This window comes from Zootoca vivipara, chromosome 10 (assembly GCF_965207765.1).
Source record: "Zootoca vivipara chromosome 10, rZooViv2.hap1.1, whole genome shotgun sequence".
NCBI classification, from domain to species: domain Eukaryota; kingdom Metazoa; phylum Chordata; class Lepidosauria; order Squamata; family Lacertidae; genus Zootoca; species Zootoca vivipara.
In genome coordinates, this window is record NC_142593.1 from 62,704,925 (window position 1) to 62,721,059 (window position 16,135).

A 16,135-nucleotide genomic window follows, 5' to 3' on the forward strand; every position below is an offset into this window, starting at 1 on the left:
TTGGACTCCATATTCTTTTTCTTTATTGTCAATGGGAGGCCAGACTGAGAGGGAGAGACTGCCAGCACATCGCCCTGATCTTTTCCTATGTTTATCATCACAACAGCCCTGCGAGGGAGGCCAGTTTCTGCCTCTCAGGGCTGTTGTGATGATAAACATAGGAAAAGATCAGGGCGATGTGCTGGCAGTCTCTGCCTCTCAGCCTGGCCTCCCTGGCAGGGCTGTTGTGAGAGAGAAAAAGGAAAAGATCAGGGCGATGTGCTGGCAGTCTCTGCTGCTAAGCCTGGCCTCCCTCGCAGGGCTGTTGTGATGATAAATATAGGAAAAGATCAGGGCGATGTGCTGGCAGTCTCTGCCTCTCAGCCTGGCCTACCTGGCAGCGCTCTTGTGAGGGGGAAGTGGCATGCAATGAACAAGAGAGGGAAGAAAGGCTCGTTGCAGCTCCATCCCTTGCCCGTTTCCATGCCAACCAAGGATGCCACCGCCACCTCCACCTTAGCCAGGTTGCCAGTCACCCCCAGGGTGAGCTTCCCCAGAGGGGGTTGGAATAGATGCTGCTGGAGCTGCCTCCCCTTCCTCCTGCCTCCTCCCTCCCGCATCAGCCAGGTGAACGTCTTTTGGCCTCTTCTCGCGACCCGTAGCTCAGAATCCGCACCGCGGTGGCTTTTGGGAAACGCAGCTCTCGCTTTCCTACAGCACCTTTCGGTGGACGTGCTGTAGGGGGGAGGAATGGAGAGCAGGCACTACGACTCATGAGAAGAGAAGAATCCTTGGAAAAGACCCTGATGTTGGGAAAGATGGAGGGCACTAGGAGAAGAGGACGGCAGAGGACGAGATGGTTGGACAGTGTTCTCGAAGCTACGAACATGAGTTTGACCAAACTGCGGGAGGCAGTGCAAGACAGGAGTGCCTGGCGTGCTATGGTCCATGGGGTCACGAAGAGTCGGACACGACTAAACGACTAAACAACAACACTACGACTCCCAGAAGGCAATGGGAGAGCCGGCTCCTCCTCCCCCTTTCTCCCCTCGCCCGTTCCGAGTCCTCCCCATTGGCCGGCTCCTCCGACTCCGTATCTGGGCAAAGCCCAAGCCCCATAAGCCAATGGGAGCCGAGAGTGGGACGTGGGGGGCGTGGCCGGGCGGAGAGACGTTGGAGTTGGCGGTTGGCGGTTAGTTCAAGATGGCGGACGGGGCTGCTGGCTGGAGTAAGGCCCGTCTCTTTACCTCAGGACTTGGGAGGATGAACGAGGGCCAAGGCTGGCGTGGTTCCTGAGCAAGTGCAGAGAGCCGCCTCAGGAGCCAGGTCCCCCCCACTCCCCCCTCTCTCTCGCCAGGGCTGTGGGGACTCGAGGGTCCGGGGAGCGGGGCTGCTGCCTGTTCTTGTCCCAGGGCTGCTGCCCGTCTGCTCCTCCCTTCCCCAGAAGGCTCCCTCGGAACGGAGACTGGAACTCGGGGCTTCCCGGCTTGGGGGTCTGCTGTCCGCCTGGCCCTCGGTCATTCTCCTCGGCCTCCCTAGCCTCTCTCTCCCCTTCCCCCAGGGACCCCCAGACCCCCTTCTGTGCAGAGCTAGCAATGGAGGCTCAGACCTCCAGGCTTGGAGAGACTTCCCGCCATCCCAGGTCTGCACTAGGGAGCTCAGTGGCTTAGAGCTGAGAATGCCAAGCTTGCAGGCTTGATCCTCCTCAGGGCCACCTGCAGTTCAGGGGGCTGGGCTAGATGACCCTTAGGATTCCTTCCAGCTCTGCACTTCTGTGATTCGAACATCTTCAGGGCTTCTCCAGCTTAAAAGAGCTGGATGAGCAGCTTTCAATAACTCCATAGGACCATATTCTGGGTGCATGTAACCGTTTCTGAAAATGAGGCCTCTAATCTGCCCTGGTGGATGAGAGGAAGTGGGCCCAAGAAGCTAAAAGCTACTTCAAAAACTTAATTTTAAACATATTGGCAGAAGAGAAGTGAATGGATTTGTGTTCATGAACAATGTGAGCATAAAGATATCAAAGAGAGATCAGCAGCATATTATATATAAATGCATCATGAGGAAGAGAGCAGTTTACTATATAGGAAACAGTATATGCAAGTAATTGCAGAAACGTGTATCTAAAGAAGTGTGCATTCACACAAAGGCTTATACCAAGAACAAACTTAGTTGGTCTCTAAGGTGCTACTGGACAACTGGGCAATTTTTAATACCGTATATATTTTGATTGCGTCAGACCAACACTGCTACCTACCTGAATCATGTGCTATCCCCCCCTGTAATTGATATAGCATTATCTGCATAAACTGTTCCTTTCTCTCATTATTCACATATACTGTGCTGTTCCCCAAGATTCATTTATACTATATATAATCTCTTGTTGATTTCTGTTTGGTATTATTATGCTCACATCTTTTATGAACTAACTTCGGCTGATGAATTTACACTAAACCTTTCCAAATGGATTCTAGTCTCCAATTTGGTTGCTCCCCTCTGAGCCTTCCACATCTAGAAGAGACAATGTGCAGAGAACAACGTCTGGGATGTAACTTGCTGCCAATACTTGGCAATGGGCTGTAATTACCTTAATTGAATTTACTGTGAGTTTATAGATGACTGCTAAAGATACGCAGTCTGGAGAGAGCCTGTGTGGTGGTGTGGTTAAGAGCAGTGGACTCGTAATCTGGGGAACCGGGTTCGCAATCCTCCGCATGCAGCTGCTGGGTGACCTTGGGCTAGTCAGTCACACTTCTCTGAGGTCTCTCAGCCTCGCTCACCTCACAGAGGGTTTGTTGTGGGGAGGGAGGGAGGGAAAGGAGATTGTGAGCCGCTTTGAGACTCCTTAGGGCAGGCATAGGCAAACTTCGGCCCTCCAGATGTTTTGGCCTACAACTCCCATGATCCCTAGTTAACGACCAGTGGTCAGGGATGATGGGAATTGTAGTCCAAAACATCTGGAGGGCCAAAGTTTGCCTATGTCTGCCTTAGGGTAGTGATAAAGCGGGGTATCAAATCCAAACTCCTCCTCCTCCTCTACCTAGATTTCTCTCCTGATCCCCCAAATACCAGTACCTGCTTGAAAGAGCCCCAGATAGCTTTTCAAAACATGTGTGCATGTAAAGCTTAGTCTCTCTGTCTGTGTCCACAATCAGAGTCTGAGGAGCATGAATTGAATATATAGCCTCCAGGAGTTGCTTTTATAATCAAGGCTAATACAAATGAATGTGGCTCATTATCTCCGTGATTGAGCTAGTTACAGGGCCTTTTTGAAAGAGGTCTGTTTCAGAGTAATAACAAAGTCGGCTTTGGTAGTCTCCCGGTCAGTGTTCCGCTGCTTCTGAACTTTCTCTTTTGATTTTTCAGGCTGTAAAATGTAGAATGCCCTTGCTTTCCTTGAATGAAATTGCATTCAGTTTCTGATGAAGAGCAGCGCAGCCACCTGTCTAGGTCCCAGGTATGATCTTTGAATGGTTGCCCCATTTCACTTGACTTGTTGGGTAGTGAATTAGGCCAGGACCTGATCCAGATTCACTCTGTGCATACGGCACATGCACCCTTGTCTCAGCGACTTTGGAGCAACCGGTTATAAAAGGAGATTGGTGCTCTGTTTGTAACTTTGGGGAGAGGGTTCAAATGCTAACTTCGGGATACAACCTTTTCAGGTCCTTTAGGGGGGCTGGAAAAATCACGGCGTGCTTTTAGGCACCATCATCTCATTTTCACAGGTTGGCAGCCAGCCTTTAGGTACTCCTCCTAGAGCTAGAGAAATGGCTTAAAGCTGCCATTTAGCAACGTTTGACCTCTAGCTGCCCATATTTACATGTTTATTTCCTTACATATAGCCTTCTCTTTCATCCTGGAGCCCAAGGTAGCGTACATGCACCTGTGCTTCTCAGGCAATCTCCCACCCAGCACTAACCAGACCTAGACCTGCTCAGCTTCCCAAAGGTCGTGGCATCATGTTCCTTCTGGCCCTACCCTGGGAGTAGATCAAACAGTGAATCATTTCATTGTACGCACTGATTTCCTGACAAATTAGATCCGGGCTTTTGAGCTTCATTTGCCTGCCTAGCTAACTCCCAATTTGCCCTTCCTTACTCAGAGGTATCAGAGAAGGTGAGACAGAGTTTGGTTGGCATGCTTTGACCTGCTTTTATATTCTGACATTTTAATGAAGGGGGGGGATCTCATGGATAATTTTAACAACTAAACCCAGTTGACAGCAAGTCCAACATGCTCTCTGCTCCCATGATACACAGTATATATACATATATTTGTCAGCCCCAGAGACGGTTCCTGTTTGTGTGAAAGTGTGTTCTCTGTATTGACCCTTAGAAGGAGAAGTTAGTGCCATGTCAAGAAATGTAGGTCTTTTGAAGGTACTGTAGATGACTTTTCGATGCCTTAATTTTCTCGCATGTTTCATCTACAAGAAGTTCTCTTCTGCAGGCAGATGATTCAGTAGATCAGCCCTGGTTGATCAGCTTGCAGTCTATTGGTATTGTGGTTATTGCTGCCACCCACCCACTTCTTGGGTGCTGGCTGGGCCCTTTGAAGCCAGAGAGAAGCCACCCCACATTGATATGTAGTGAATTTCATATTATAGGATGTGCCAGCCCCAAATGACAGACGTAAGGAAACTTTCTCTAATTGCCTTGTGAAGAATATAGGAACAAGGCAGCAAAAATTAGGCTTGTCCTCCTCTCTGCTCCTCTCCCTGGTCTTTGGTTCTGTGCTGTGATTGCCAATTTCATAATTGTAAAAGAAATGGTAGGAAGAAGGATAAAGCTCATGGAATTATAAAACTTTATTAAGTACCTCCAAAGCCATTAAAAATCTGTTTGGTATACAAAATAATTGAGCTTATTCTTTTTAAAATGTTGAGAATAGTCAGGTGGCAGATGCGATAACTGGGGTTTATAAAAAGACTATTATTCTTTGGTTTATGGTGTAACCATGCAGGAGTCTTCGAACCAAGCACAGTGGCCGAGCTTAATGCTTCAGCCCCGGGGGGGGGGGGGGCAGAGAGCAGGCGGGGCTGGGGCTCGTCCGGGGGGCGGGGCACCCAGCACGGGCGGGGAGACACCCGCGATGGCACCCTGCCGGGATCGCGCTCCCAGGGGCGTGGCGTGGCGCTCCCCCTGCACTCCTCTTCCTCCGCCAGTGACCAAACATTCGGCCCCTGTCTCCTGACGGGATGAGTAAGTCCAAGGTGCAGGGTTCTTGGTGTTGGGCAGGATTATCCTTGGGCCTCCTCAAGTCTGGGCTGGTTTGTTTTTGTTCATTCAGAGTTTTTCCGGCCCTGGGTTAAGAGGTAAGCAAGCAAGGGAAGGGGGGTGTAGTGGCTGTTCCCCATTGCTCCCCCCACCGATCTTTTCCCCACCTTGTTTTGGAGTGGCCTCTTCTGCCTCTGGGCTGCCATCTTTTTCCCATCCTTCCTTCCTTCCTTCCTTTCTTGCCTCATCCCCACAGTTCATCACTACAGCTCTGCTATTCATCGGAATCCTCACCATCAATGAAGAATGCGGGTGCTCTTCCTCGAGTGTGCACCCATGCCTCGAGTGTTGGGCTGCTGGTTGCGGTCATCGGCATGTCCTTGGGGATGAACAGAGGCTTGCCACCAAGGATCTTCACAGCCGTTGCTGGATGGGGGCTGGAGGTCTTGCAAGTGAGTGCCTTTTCTCTGCCTTAGAATCATGGGAGTTGGAAGGGACCCTGAGCATCATCTAGTCCAACCCCTGCAATGCGGGAATCTCAACTAAAGCACCCAGGACAGGTGGCCAGCCAACCTCTGCTTTCAAACCTCCAAGGAAGGAGAGTCCACCACCTTCCGAGGGAGTTTGTTCTATTCCCGAAGAGCTCTTACTGTCAGAAAGTTCTTCTTAGGTTTTCATTGGAATCTCCTTTCCTGTAACTTGAAGCCATTGGTTCATCTCCTACCCTCCACAGCAGGAGAAAGCAAGATTGGTCCATCTTCCCTGTGGTGTACCTAGGAGTTCTTCCTTTTAAAAGTACAAAACGAGAGTATAAAAGAGCTGCGGGTGGAAACAGGTCTCCTGTACTGGAGGCAATAAATTGATTCCGAATCCTGTTTTGTGTAGTTGGGGATGCAGAGTGGGAGGTCTTGATGGCCAGGTGGTCTTTATGGCCAGGAGCACCCTTCTGTTCCCCTAGCTCCGCTGGAACCCCTTTGGGACAGCTATGCCTTGGCCATTGCGCTCCATGCTCTGGCAACTTCCAGACTGGATTGCTGCAACACGCTTTACTTGGGGCTGCCCTTGAAGACACCTCAGCCAGGGATGATGGGAGTTGCACTCCCACAACCTCTGGAGGGGCCACCCTTGCATGAAAGGCTCATTTGTGAGGGACGTAACTGAGGGGCGGGCAGTACAGGCAAGTGATGGTCCAGTTCAGGGATGGGGAAGATACAGGCAGGAACCTTTTTGTGTGCGTCCAATGGATGCACGGTCATCCCCCCCCCCCCCACTGCTGACCTGGAAGCGGCCCCAAAATGAGGCAACACCCATGGGGGTCAGGAAGGAAACCTCTGCTCAAAATGGCTATCACCTGTAGTCGGCATCCAGCAACAAGAGGGTCTCAGCTTGCCCATCCCTGGACCAGATCCTTTTGAATACTGCCACCAGGTCTACAAAGAACCATGTGGGCCCCAGTGGTGCTGTCAAAGCAGCAGCTGAGCTCAGTTTCTGCTTCTGGCTTCTGTTGTCGTTTAGTCGTGTCTGACTCTTCGTGACTAGGCTTCTCCTAGAACTGAATCAAACCAGTTTCCCCCCCCCCCCTCCAGTGCATCAAATGATTGGTGGTGGGTCCCAGTGGTCGCACCGACGTTGGGAAGCCTCCTTGGGATTTTCATCTTCAACATCTTCATTGACTTTCACAATCGCCCTCGGCTGGATGGGAACAGGAAGCCAGACTGCGAGGGCGACGGGAACGTCGAGCAGAGACTGCGAAATCTGGACTCGAGTCAGCCGGATGCTGTGACCACAGTGCCCAAGAGCGGGCAAGCAGGCATCAATCTATGTTCTTTGCTAACAAACAGAGTGCACTTTTTTCCGGGGGGGGGGGGGATAAGGAAAGGCTGGAAGGTGTAATTTTATTCCTGCCCTGTGCTCTTCCCACTCAGCTGCTGCCAGTGAGCTGCATCTCGGTGCTCATGTCAGAGCCTTGCAAAAATCCCTTTCGGCAGGGATGTTCGAGGGCTGTGCTGTGAGACGCTGCCCTTGAAAAAGACACCATCGCTTTAGTACAGACTGGTTGACCCAACGTCTTCCTAGTAGACAGAGGTAGCCTCACCCACCCCCTGCTGTGCACTCAACTAGACAGGTGCAAGAGGAGTGCACTATAAAGGCCTAAAAATTTGAACAAGACTCCAGCTCAGTTGATACCGTGTTTCTCATATTATAAGACACGTCTTATATTTATTTTTTCCTCAAAAAAACACACTATGGCTTATTTTCAAGGGATGTCTTATTTTTTTCCTCCTCCTGCCGCAGCCGGCATTGCCGCTGCGCCTATTACTATGTCTTATTTTCAGGGTATGGCTTATATTCCTTGAATGCTTAAAAATCCTGCTATGGCTTATTTTATGGGGATGCCTTAAAATATGAGAAACAGGGTAGAGCATGAGACTCGTAACGTCAGGGTCGTGGGTTTGAGCCCCATGTTGCGCAAAAGATTCCTGCATTGCAGGGGGTTGGACTGGATGACCCTCGGGGTCCCTTCCAACTCTGCAATTCAATGGTAAGCAAAGTATAAATAAATATAAGCCACCTTGAGTCCCCATCAGGGAGGTAAATATATAATAATTCTGGAAACAATTTCAAGCCGAGCATTTTTGTTTCCGATATACAATGCTGGCAAGAGAGGAAGGCCCCCAGGTGAATCAAGCATATGATCCTCGGATGCATGAAGGGTGTTGGAGAAATTTGATGAATTTGCTTTGTTTACGTTGTCCCAGGCCGGGGGAAAGAGAGGCTCCTTTCCACTGACATCATTTCCCCCCTGATGTCAGGATGCTGTGACCTCATGTCTCCTCCTAGGAATGCTGGTGAGGAGGGGCCATCTTCTGAGAGTGTTGTTGTTTAGTCGTGACCCCATGGACCAGAGCACGCCAGGCACTCCTGTCTTGCACTGCCTCCCACAGTTTGGTCAAACTCATGTTCGCAGCTTCAAGAACACTGTCCAACCATCTCGTCCTCTGTCGTCCCCTTCTCCTAGTGCCCTCAATCTTCTGAGAGTGATTTTACCTTATCTCCTTGAACTCCTCAACAAACTGGCAGCCTCTGGTTGCTAACCTTTACAGCAACCCCTGGAGCAAATTTCATCCAAACTTGTGGTGTATTTAATCCAAAGGGTTAAACTCCTCAACACAACGGGCCAGGGGTATGCAGGTGTGGCCTCCACTGGGTTTTGCTGGTTTTTTTTGGGCCAAGCAGGTTGAGGCAATATTATTATTATATCTATTGAAGTAAATTAATTTATTAAATTTCTGTGGCACCCTTCATCCGAGGATCATTTGCTTGTTTTACCTCCGCACTCTTAAGTTATGGGTGGCCTTTCTCTCTTGCCAGCTTTGTATATCGGAAACAAAAATGCCCGGCTCAAAGGGCCAGGCCTGGAGGGCAGGAAGGTCCGCTGGAAGGGGCTGCTTTCCTCACGGGGCCGCCTCTCCTGCTGTGCCCCACGGAGGACATGGTGCTGTGCAAGACCCCGGCCCCAGGGAGATCCATCTGGCCTCCCCCTGAGCCAGGGCCTTTCCGGCCGGGGGGAAAGCTCTCCCCCCAAGAGACGGAGCAGCTCCGCCAGGCCATGGGGCAGGACGCAGGTGGACTTTCTTTCCATTGGACCTTATCAGAAGTAGTTTCCGGTAAATGACTCTGCAATTGTTATTCTACAGCCTATTACGTTTGCGTGTTGTTTCATCGGATCTAATGATCAGCCATTACAGCAATTTAAACCCAAATTTTCCTTTTTAAAGAAAGGGTGGCCTTTCTTGCTAGCATTGTATATCGGAAACAAAAATGCCCGGCTTGAAATTATTATTAAAATTATTATATATTTACTTCCCTGACGGGGACTCAAGGCAGCTTAGGGAGCAAAATAATACATTGGGGGCAGGTGGGGAAATCTACAATTTAAAAACAATTAAACACTGATAGAATTAAAACTGTGTATGTGTATACAAATTAGAATACTTCACCATACAAAAATTGCAAGAAAAACAGCAAAGCACAGGCCCTTTCATTAATAGCCCATTTTTATTTTATATTTCTGTATACTTTGCTTGCCACTGAATTGCAGCCTCTGAAGGGTCCTGCGGGGACCCTGGCCTCGTAGGAGGCAGGCCTTGCCAAGGGGGACCCAAAAGGGACCTGCTCCTGCCTACTCACCTGGGAACGCTGGTGCAGATGGCAACCAGGGCTGCTGCACCAAAGGTGGCAAGACCACCGGGGGGGGGGGCTGCCTTCTCGTCTGGGCCACCGCTGCTGATGCAGAAGGGAGCACCAGCATGGGCAGGTGTTGCCCCTCCCAGGCTGCTGCCCCTCCTACTCCTGCACCTGCTGCTGCGCCTGTTGCTGCTGCTGCCGCTCCACCTCCGCTGGCTGCACTCTATTTTTAAAAAATCACTTTAGAAAGTATGCCATCCTGCAAGAAAGAAAGGAAACGTCCCGCCTAAGTCAATGTGAAAAGGCCTGAAGTTAGACCTGGAATCCAGGCCATTTCAGGAGGCATTTGGACCCGTGTCCTTGGACTCCAAGTCTGTGCGGCTGGAACCCAGGGAGGCGCCTGGCAAGAAGGGCAGGAAGGTCAGCTGGAAGGGGCTGCTTTCCCCATGGGGCCGCCTCTCCTGCTGTGCCCCACGGAGGACATGGCGCTCTGCATGGCCTCTCCTGCATGGCCCCAGGGAGATCCGGCTGGCCTCTCCCTGAGCCCAGGGTCTTTCCGGCCGGGGGGGAAAGCCGGAAAGACCCCCCAAGAGACGTGGGGCAGGACGCAGGTGGACTTTCTTTCCATTGGACCTTATCAGAAGTAGTTTCCAGTAAATGACTCTGCAATTGTTATTTACGTTTGCGTGTTGTTCCATCGGATCTAATGATCAGCCGTTACAGCAATTTAAACCCAAATCTCCCTTCGTTCCACCTACTCTAATTCCAACCCATCTATCACACTGTTCTAGACCAGGCTTCCTCAACCTCGGCCCTCCTGATGTTTTTGGCCTACAACTCCCATGATCCTTAGCTAGCAGGACCAGTGGTCAGGGGTGATGGGAATTGTAGTCTCAAAACATCGGGAGGGCCGAGGTTGAGGAAGCCTGAACTAGACAAACTTGAAAAGAGGGGCTCTAGGGTACGTTCCCAATCCCTCCTAGGTATGTTATGCATTTCTAACAGTATAGCCAAATCAGAAATTCTTTGTATAACTGTAAAAACTACTCTGAAAAGTTCTTCCCAAAATGAAACCTTCACCTGGTTGTAAATATTAAGATTATACCAGCAAGAATGTAAAAATGTGATTTAAATCAAGTCTTCCTGACTAGTGATTTGAATCCATTGGATTTCAGTTAAATCCCCCCTGCATCTCACACACCTGGGGAGGGGACTGGAGGTGTTGCAGGATGGTATCGAGGATGTCCCTCTCCTCCATCATCTCCAAAGCTTCTCCCAGTGGTCTTCCTTGTGGCATGTTCTTACCTGCCCACAAGTACTTAAAGTTGTCATCGGAGAGCTCTTGAGAAAGAGAGAGAGAGAGAGGTGAATAAGGGAGGCGGACGAGAGGGAAAGGCAGCGGATTTTGCCATGTATACCCCCCCAGGGGCAGCCACCCAAAAGTCCCTGCTCCATGGGACACACCTCTTCCAAAGGTGGGGTGGGGTGGGGTGGGGTGGGGAGACCCTGGCCTCGTAGGAGGCAGGCCTTGCCAAGGGGGACCCACAAGGGACCTGCTCCTGCCTACTCACCTGGGAAGACTGGTGCACTCTATTTTTTTTGAATTTTTTCAGAAAGTACGCCATCCTGCCAGGAAATGGCCACAAGGGCCGCTGCACCAAGGGTGGCAAGACCACCGGGACGGCCTGCCTCCTTGTGTGGGCCTCCGCAGAAGGGAGCACCAGCATGGGCAGGTGCTGCCCCTCCTGCTCCTGTGCCGCCTGCTGCTGCTGCCACCCCACCTCCACTGGCTGCACTCTCTTTTTTCAGAAAGTACGCCATCCTGCCAGGAAATGGCCACAAGGGCCGCTGCACCAAGGGTGGCAAGACCACCGGGGCGGCCTGCCTCCTTGTGTGGGCCTCCGCAGAAGGGAGCACCAGCATGGGCAGGTGCTGCCCCTCCTGCTCCTGTGCCGCCTGCTGCTGCTGCCACCCCACCTCCGCTGGCTGCACTCTCTTTTTTCAGAAAGTACGCCATCCTGCCAGGAAATGGCCACAAGGGCCGCTGCACCAAGGGTGGCAAGACCACCGGGGCGGCCTGCCTCCTTGTGTGGGCCTCCGCAGAAGGGAGCACCAGCATGGGCAGGTGCTGCCCCTCCTGCTCCTGTGCCGCCTGCTGCTGCTGCCACCCCACCTCCGCTGGCTGCACTCTCTTTTTTCAGAAAGTACGCCATCCTGCCAGGAAATGGCCACAAGGGCCGCTGCACCAAGGGTGGCAAGACCACCGGGGCGGCCTGCCTCCTTGTGTGGGCCTCCGCAGAAGGGAGCACCAGCATGGGCAGGTGCTGCCCCTCCTGCTCCTGTGCCGCCTGCTGCTGCTGCCACCCCACCTCCACTGGCTGCACTCTCTTTTTTCAGAAAGTACGCCATCCTGCCAGGAAATGGCCACAAGGGCCGCTGCACCAAGGGTGGCAAGACCACTGGGGCGGCCTGCCTCCTTGTGTGGGCCTCCACAGAAGGGAGCACCAGCATGGGCAGGTGCTGCCCCTCCTGCTCCTGTGCCACCTGCTGCTGCTGCCACCCCACCTCCACTGGCTGCACTCTCTTTTTTCAGAAAGTACGCCATCCTGCCAGGAAATGGCCACAAGGGCCGCTGCACCAAGGGTGGCAAGACCACTGGGGCGGCCTGCCTCCTTGTGTGGGCCTCCGCAGAAGGGAGCACCAGCATGGGCAGGTGCTGCCCCTCCTGCTCCTGTGCCGCCTGCTGCTGCTGCCACCCCACCTCCACTGGCTGCACTCTCTTTTTTCAGAAAGTACGCCATCCTGCCAGGAAATGGCCACAAGGGCCGCTGCACCAAGGGTGGCAAGACCGCCAGGGCGGCCTGCCTCCTTGTGTGGGCCTCCGCAGAAGGGAGCACCAGCATGGGCAGGTGCTGCCCCTCCTGCTCCTGTGCCACCTGCTGCTGCTGCCACCCCACCTCCACTGGCTGCACTCTCTTTTTTCAGAAAGTACGCCATCCTGCCAGGAAATGGCCACAAGGGCCGCTGCACCAAGGGTGGCAAGACCACTGGGGCGGCCTGCCTCCTTGTGTGGGCCTCCGCAGAAGGGAGCACCAGCATGGGCAGGTGCTGCCCCTCCTGCTCCTGTGCCGCCTGCTGCTGCTGCCACCCCACCTCCACTGGCTGCACTCTCTTTTTTCAGAAAGTACGCCATCCTGCCAGGAAATGGCCACAAGGGCCGCTGCACCAAGGGTGGCAAGACCACCGGGGCGGCCTGCCTCCTTGTGTGGGCCTCCGCAGAAGGGAGCACCAGCATGGGCAGGTGCTGCCCCACCGGGGCGGCCTGCCTCCTTGTGTGGGCCTCCGCAGAAGGGAGCACCAGCATGGGCAGGTGCTGCCCCTCCTGCTCCTGTGCCGCCTGCTGCTGCTGCCACCCCACCTCCGCTGGCTGCACTCTCTTTTTTCAGAAAGTACGCCATCCTGCCAGGAAATGGCCACAAGGGCCGCTGCACCAAGGGTGGCAAGACCACTGGGGCGGCCTGCCTCCTTGTGTGGGCCTCCGCAGAAGGGAGCACCAGCATGGGCAGGTGCTGCCCCTCCTGCTCCTGTGCCGCCTGCTGCTGCTGCCACCCCACCTCCACTGGCTGCACTCTCTTTTTTCAGAAAGTACGCCATCCTGCCAGGAAATGGCCACAAGGGCCGCTGCACCAAGGGTGGCAAGACCACTGGGGCGGCCTGCCTCCTTGTGTGGGCCTCCGCAGAAGGGAGCACCAGCATGGGCAGGTGCTGCCCCTCCTGCTCCTGTGCCACCTGCTGCTGCTGCCACCCCACCTCCACTGGCTGCACTCTCTTTTTTCAGAAAGTACGCCATCCTGCCAGGAAATGGCCACAAGGGCCGCTGCACCAAGGGTGGCAAGACCACTGGGGCGGCCTGCCTCCTTGTGTGGGCCTCCGCAGAAGGGAGCACCAGCATGGGCAGGTGCTGCCCCTCCTGCTCCTGTGCCGCCTGCTGCTGCTGCCACCCCACCTCCACTGGCTGCACTCTCTTTTTTCAGAAAGTACGCCATCCTGCCAGGAAATGGCCACAAGGGCCGCTGCACCAAGGGTGGCAAGACCACCGGGGCGGCCTGCCTCCTTGTGTGGGCCTCCGCAGAAGGGAGCACCAGCATGGGCAGGTGCTGCCCCACCGGGGCGGCCTGCCTCCTTGTGTGGGCCTCCGCAGAAGGGAGCACCAGCATGGGCAGGTGCTGCCCCTCCTGCTCCTGTGCCGCCTGCTGCTGCTGCCACCCCACCTCCGCTGGCTGCACTCTCTTTTTTCAGAAAGTACGCCATCCTGCCAGGAAATGGCCACAAGGGCCGCTGCACCAAGGGTGGCAAGACCACTGGGGCGGCCTGCCTCCTTGTGTGGGCCTCCGCAGAAGGGAGCACCAGCATGGGCAGGTGCTGCCCCTCCTGCTCCTGTGCCGCCTGCTGCTGCTGCCACCCCACCTCCACTGGCTGCACTCTCTTTTTTCAGAAAGTACGCCATCCTGCCAGGAAATGGCCACAAGGGCCGCTGCACCAAGGGTGGCAAGACCACTGGGGCGGCCTGCCTCCTTGTGTGGGCCTCCGCAGAAGGGAGCACCAGCATGGGCAGGTGCTGCCCCTCCTGCTCCTGTGCCACCTGCTGCTGCTGCCACCCCACCTCCACTGGCTGCACTCTCTTTTTTCAGAAAGTACGCCATCCTGCCAGGAAATGGCCACAAGGGCCGCTGCACCAAGGGTGGCAAGACCACTGGGGCGGCCTGCCTCCTTGTGTGGGCCTCCGCAGAAGGGAGCACCAGCATGGGCAGGTGCTGCCCCTCCTGCTCCTGTGCCGCCTGCTGCTGCTGCCACCCCACCTCCACTGGCTGCACTCTCTTTTTTCAGAAAGTACGCCTTCCTGCCAGGAAATGGCCACAAGGGCCGCTGCACCAAGGGTGGCAAGACCGCCAGGGCGGCCTGCCTCCTTGTGTGGGCCTCCGCAGAAGGGAGCACCAGCATGGGCAGGTGCTGCCCCTCCTGCTCCTGTGCCGCCTGCTGCTGCTGCCACCCCACCTCCACTGGCTGCACTCTCTTTTTTCAGAAAGTACGCCATCCTGCCAGGAAATGGCCACAAGGGCCGCTGCACCAAGGGTGGCAAGACCGCCAGGGCGGCCTGCGGCCTTGTTTTTGCCTCCGCAGAAGGGAGCACCAGCATGGGCAGGTGCTGATGCGGAAGGGAGCACCAGGAAGGTCAGCTGGAAGGGGCTGCTTTGCCCCTTGAAAGCCTCGGACCCACAGGGCCGCCTGTCCTGCTCTGCCCCACGGAGGACCTGATGCTCTGCAAGAGCCCGGCCCCAGGGAGATCCGGCTTTCATCCCCCAGAGCCAGGGCCTTTCCGGTCGGGGGAGGACTCTCCCCCAAGAGACAGAGCAGCTCCGCCAGGCCGTGGGGCAGGACCCAGGTGGGCTTTCTTTCCTTTGGACCCGATCAGGAAAGGCTCTGGCTCTGGTGGAGGCCAGCCGGATCTCCCTGGGGCCGGGCTCTTGCAGAGCGTCAGGCTTTCAAGGGGGAAAGCAGCCCCTTCCAGCTGACCTTCCTGCCCTCCAGGCCCCTCCCTGGGTTCCATCCGCACAGACTTGGAGTCAAAGGACACAGGTTAGACCGGGTTCAAACGCCTCCGGAAATGGCCTAGATTTCAATGTCTAACTTCAGGCCATTTCCTTTCTTGCAGGATCCCTTTTGGGTTCCCCTTGGCAAGGCCTGCATCCTAAGAGGCCAGGGTCTCCCCCCTACCCTACCCCTCCTTTGGAAGAGGCGTGTCACATGGAGCAGGGATTTCCTGGTGGCTGCCCCTGTTCTGCATTGCTGCGGGTCAAACTTTAGGCCTTTTCACTTTCCATTGACTTAGGTGAGCCGTTTCCCTCCTTTCTTGCAATTTAAACCCAAATCTTCCTTCGTTCCACCTAATTCCAACCCATCTATCACACTGTTCCACCAATTGGGGCTCCGTGATCTAGACCAGGCTTCCTCAACCTCGGCCCTCCAGATGTTTTTGGCCTACAACTCCCATGATCCCTAGCTAGCAGGACCAGTGGTCAGGGATGATGGGAATTGTAGTCTCAAAACATCGGGAGGGCCAAGGTTGAGGAAGCCTGATCTAGAGAAACTTGAAAAGAGGGGCTCTAGGGTACAGGACGATTTAACTGAGTCTCAGCGTAACTGTTTGAATGACTGAGTCCAGGGTGTCGTACATTCCTAATCGTTCCCAATCCCACGTAGGTATGTTATGCCCAAGGTCCTGCGCCCAACAAATCATAACTGCTTTGACCTCCTCTTCTTTCACTTCCCAATCGAGGAGGAGATTGTACATGTTGGATATAAATTTTCCTTTTGCAATTATTAATTTATCTTTCAGTTTTGATATTTATTTAGACAATCCTTTTTGTCTTTCCTTACCCAAACATTCATTAATTTGAAAGTATTGGAACCAATCATTTACATACATTTGGATGTCTTCATTTTTTTAGTTTTAATTTGTCCTCTTCTTTTAATAATATTTTGTATGTTGCCCAATGGTTTCCCATATTTTTGTTCCTTTCCACTCACGGCTTCTACTGGTGAGGTCCACCCAGGAGTTTTTGGTTCTAACAGGTCTTTATATTTAACCCATATTTTGTACAATGATTTTCGAGAGTCAGCAAGGCGGGCAGTGTGCCTTAATTGGGAAAACACTCGTCATTTCTAGGAGACATGTTCTTTTCCCCCTC

At 53.7% G+C, this 16,135-nt stretch overlaps 1 long non-coding RNA gene across 1 annotated transcript; it reads left to right on the forward strand.

Moving 5' to 3' along the window:
- The first annotated feature begins 1,154 nt into the window (after positions 1-1,154).
- LOC148684507 (uncharacterized) lies at positions 1,155-10,023 on the forward strand. Its single transcript, XR_015945977.1, has 4 exons — positions 1,155-1,207; positions 3,346-3,436; positions 5,455-5,650; positions 6,785-10,023. It is a non-coding gene; the product is annotated as an uncharacterized LOC148684507 (long non-coding RNA).
- The last annotated feature ends 6,112 nt before the right edge of the window (positions 10,024-16,135 follow it).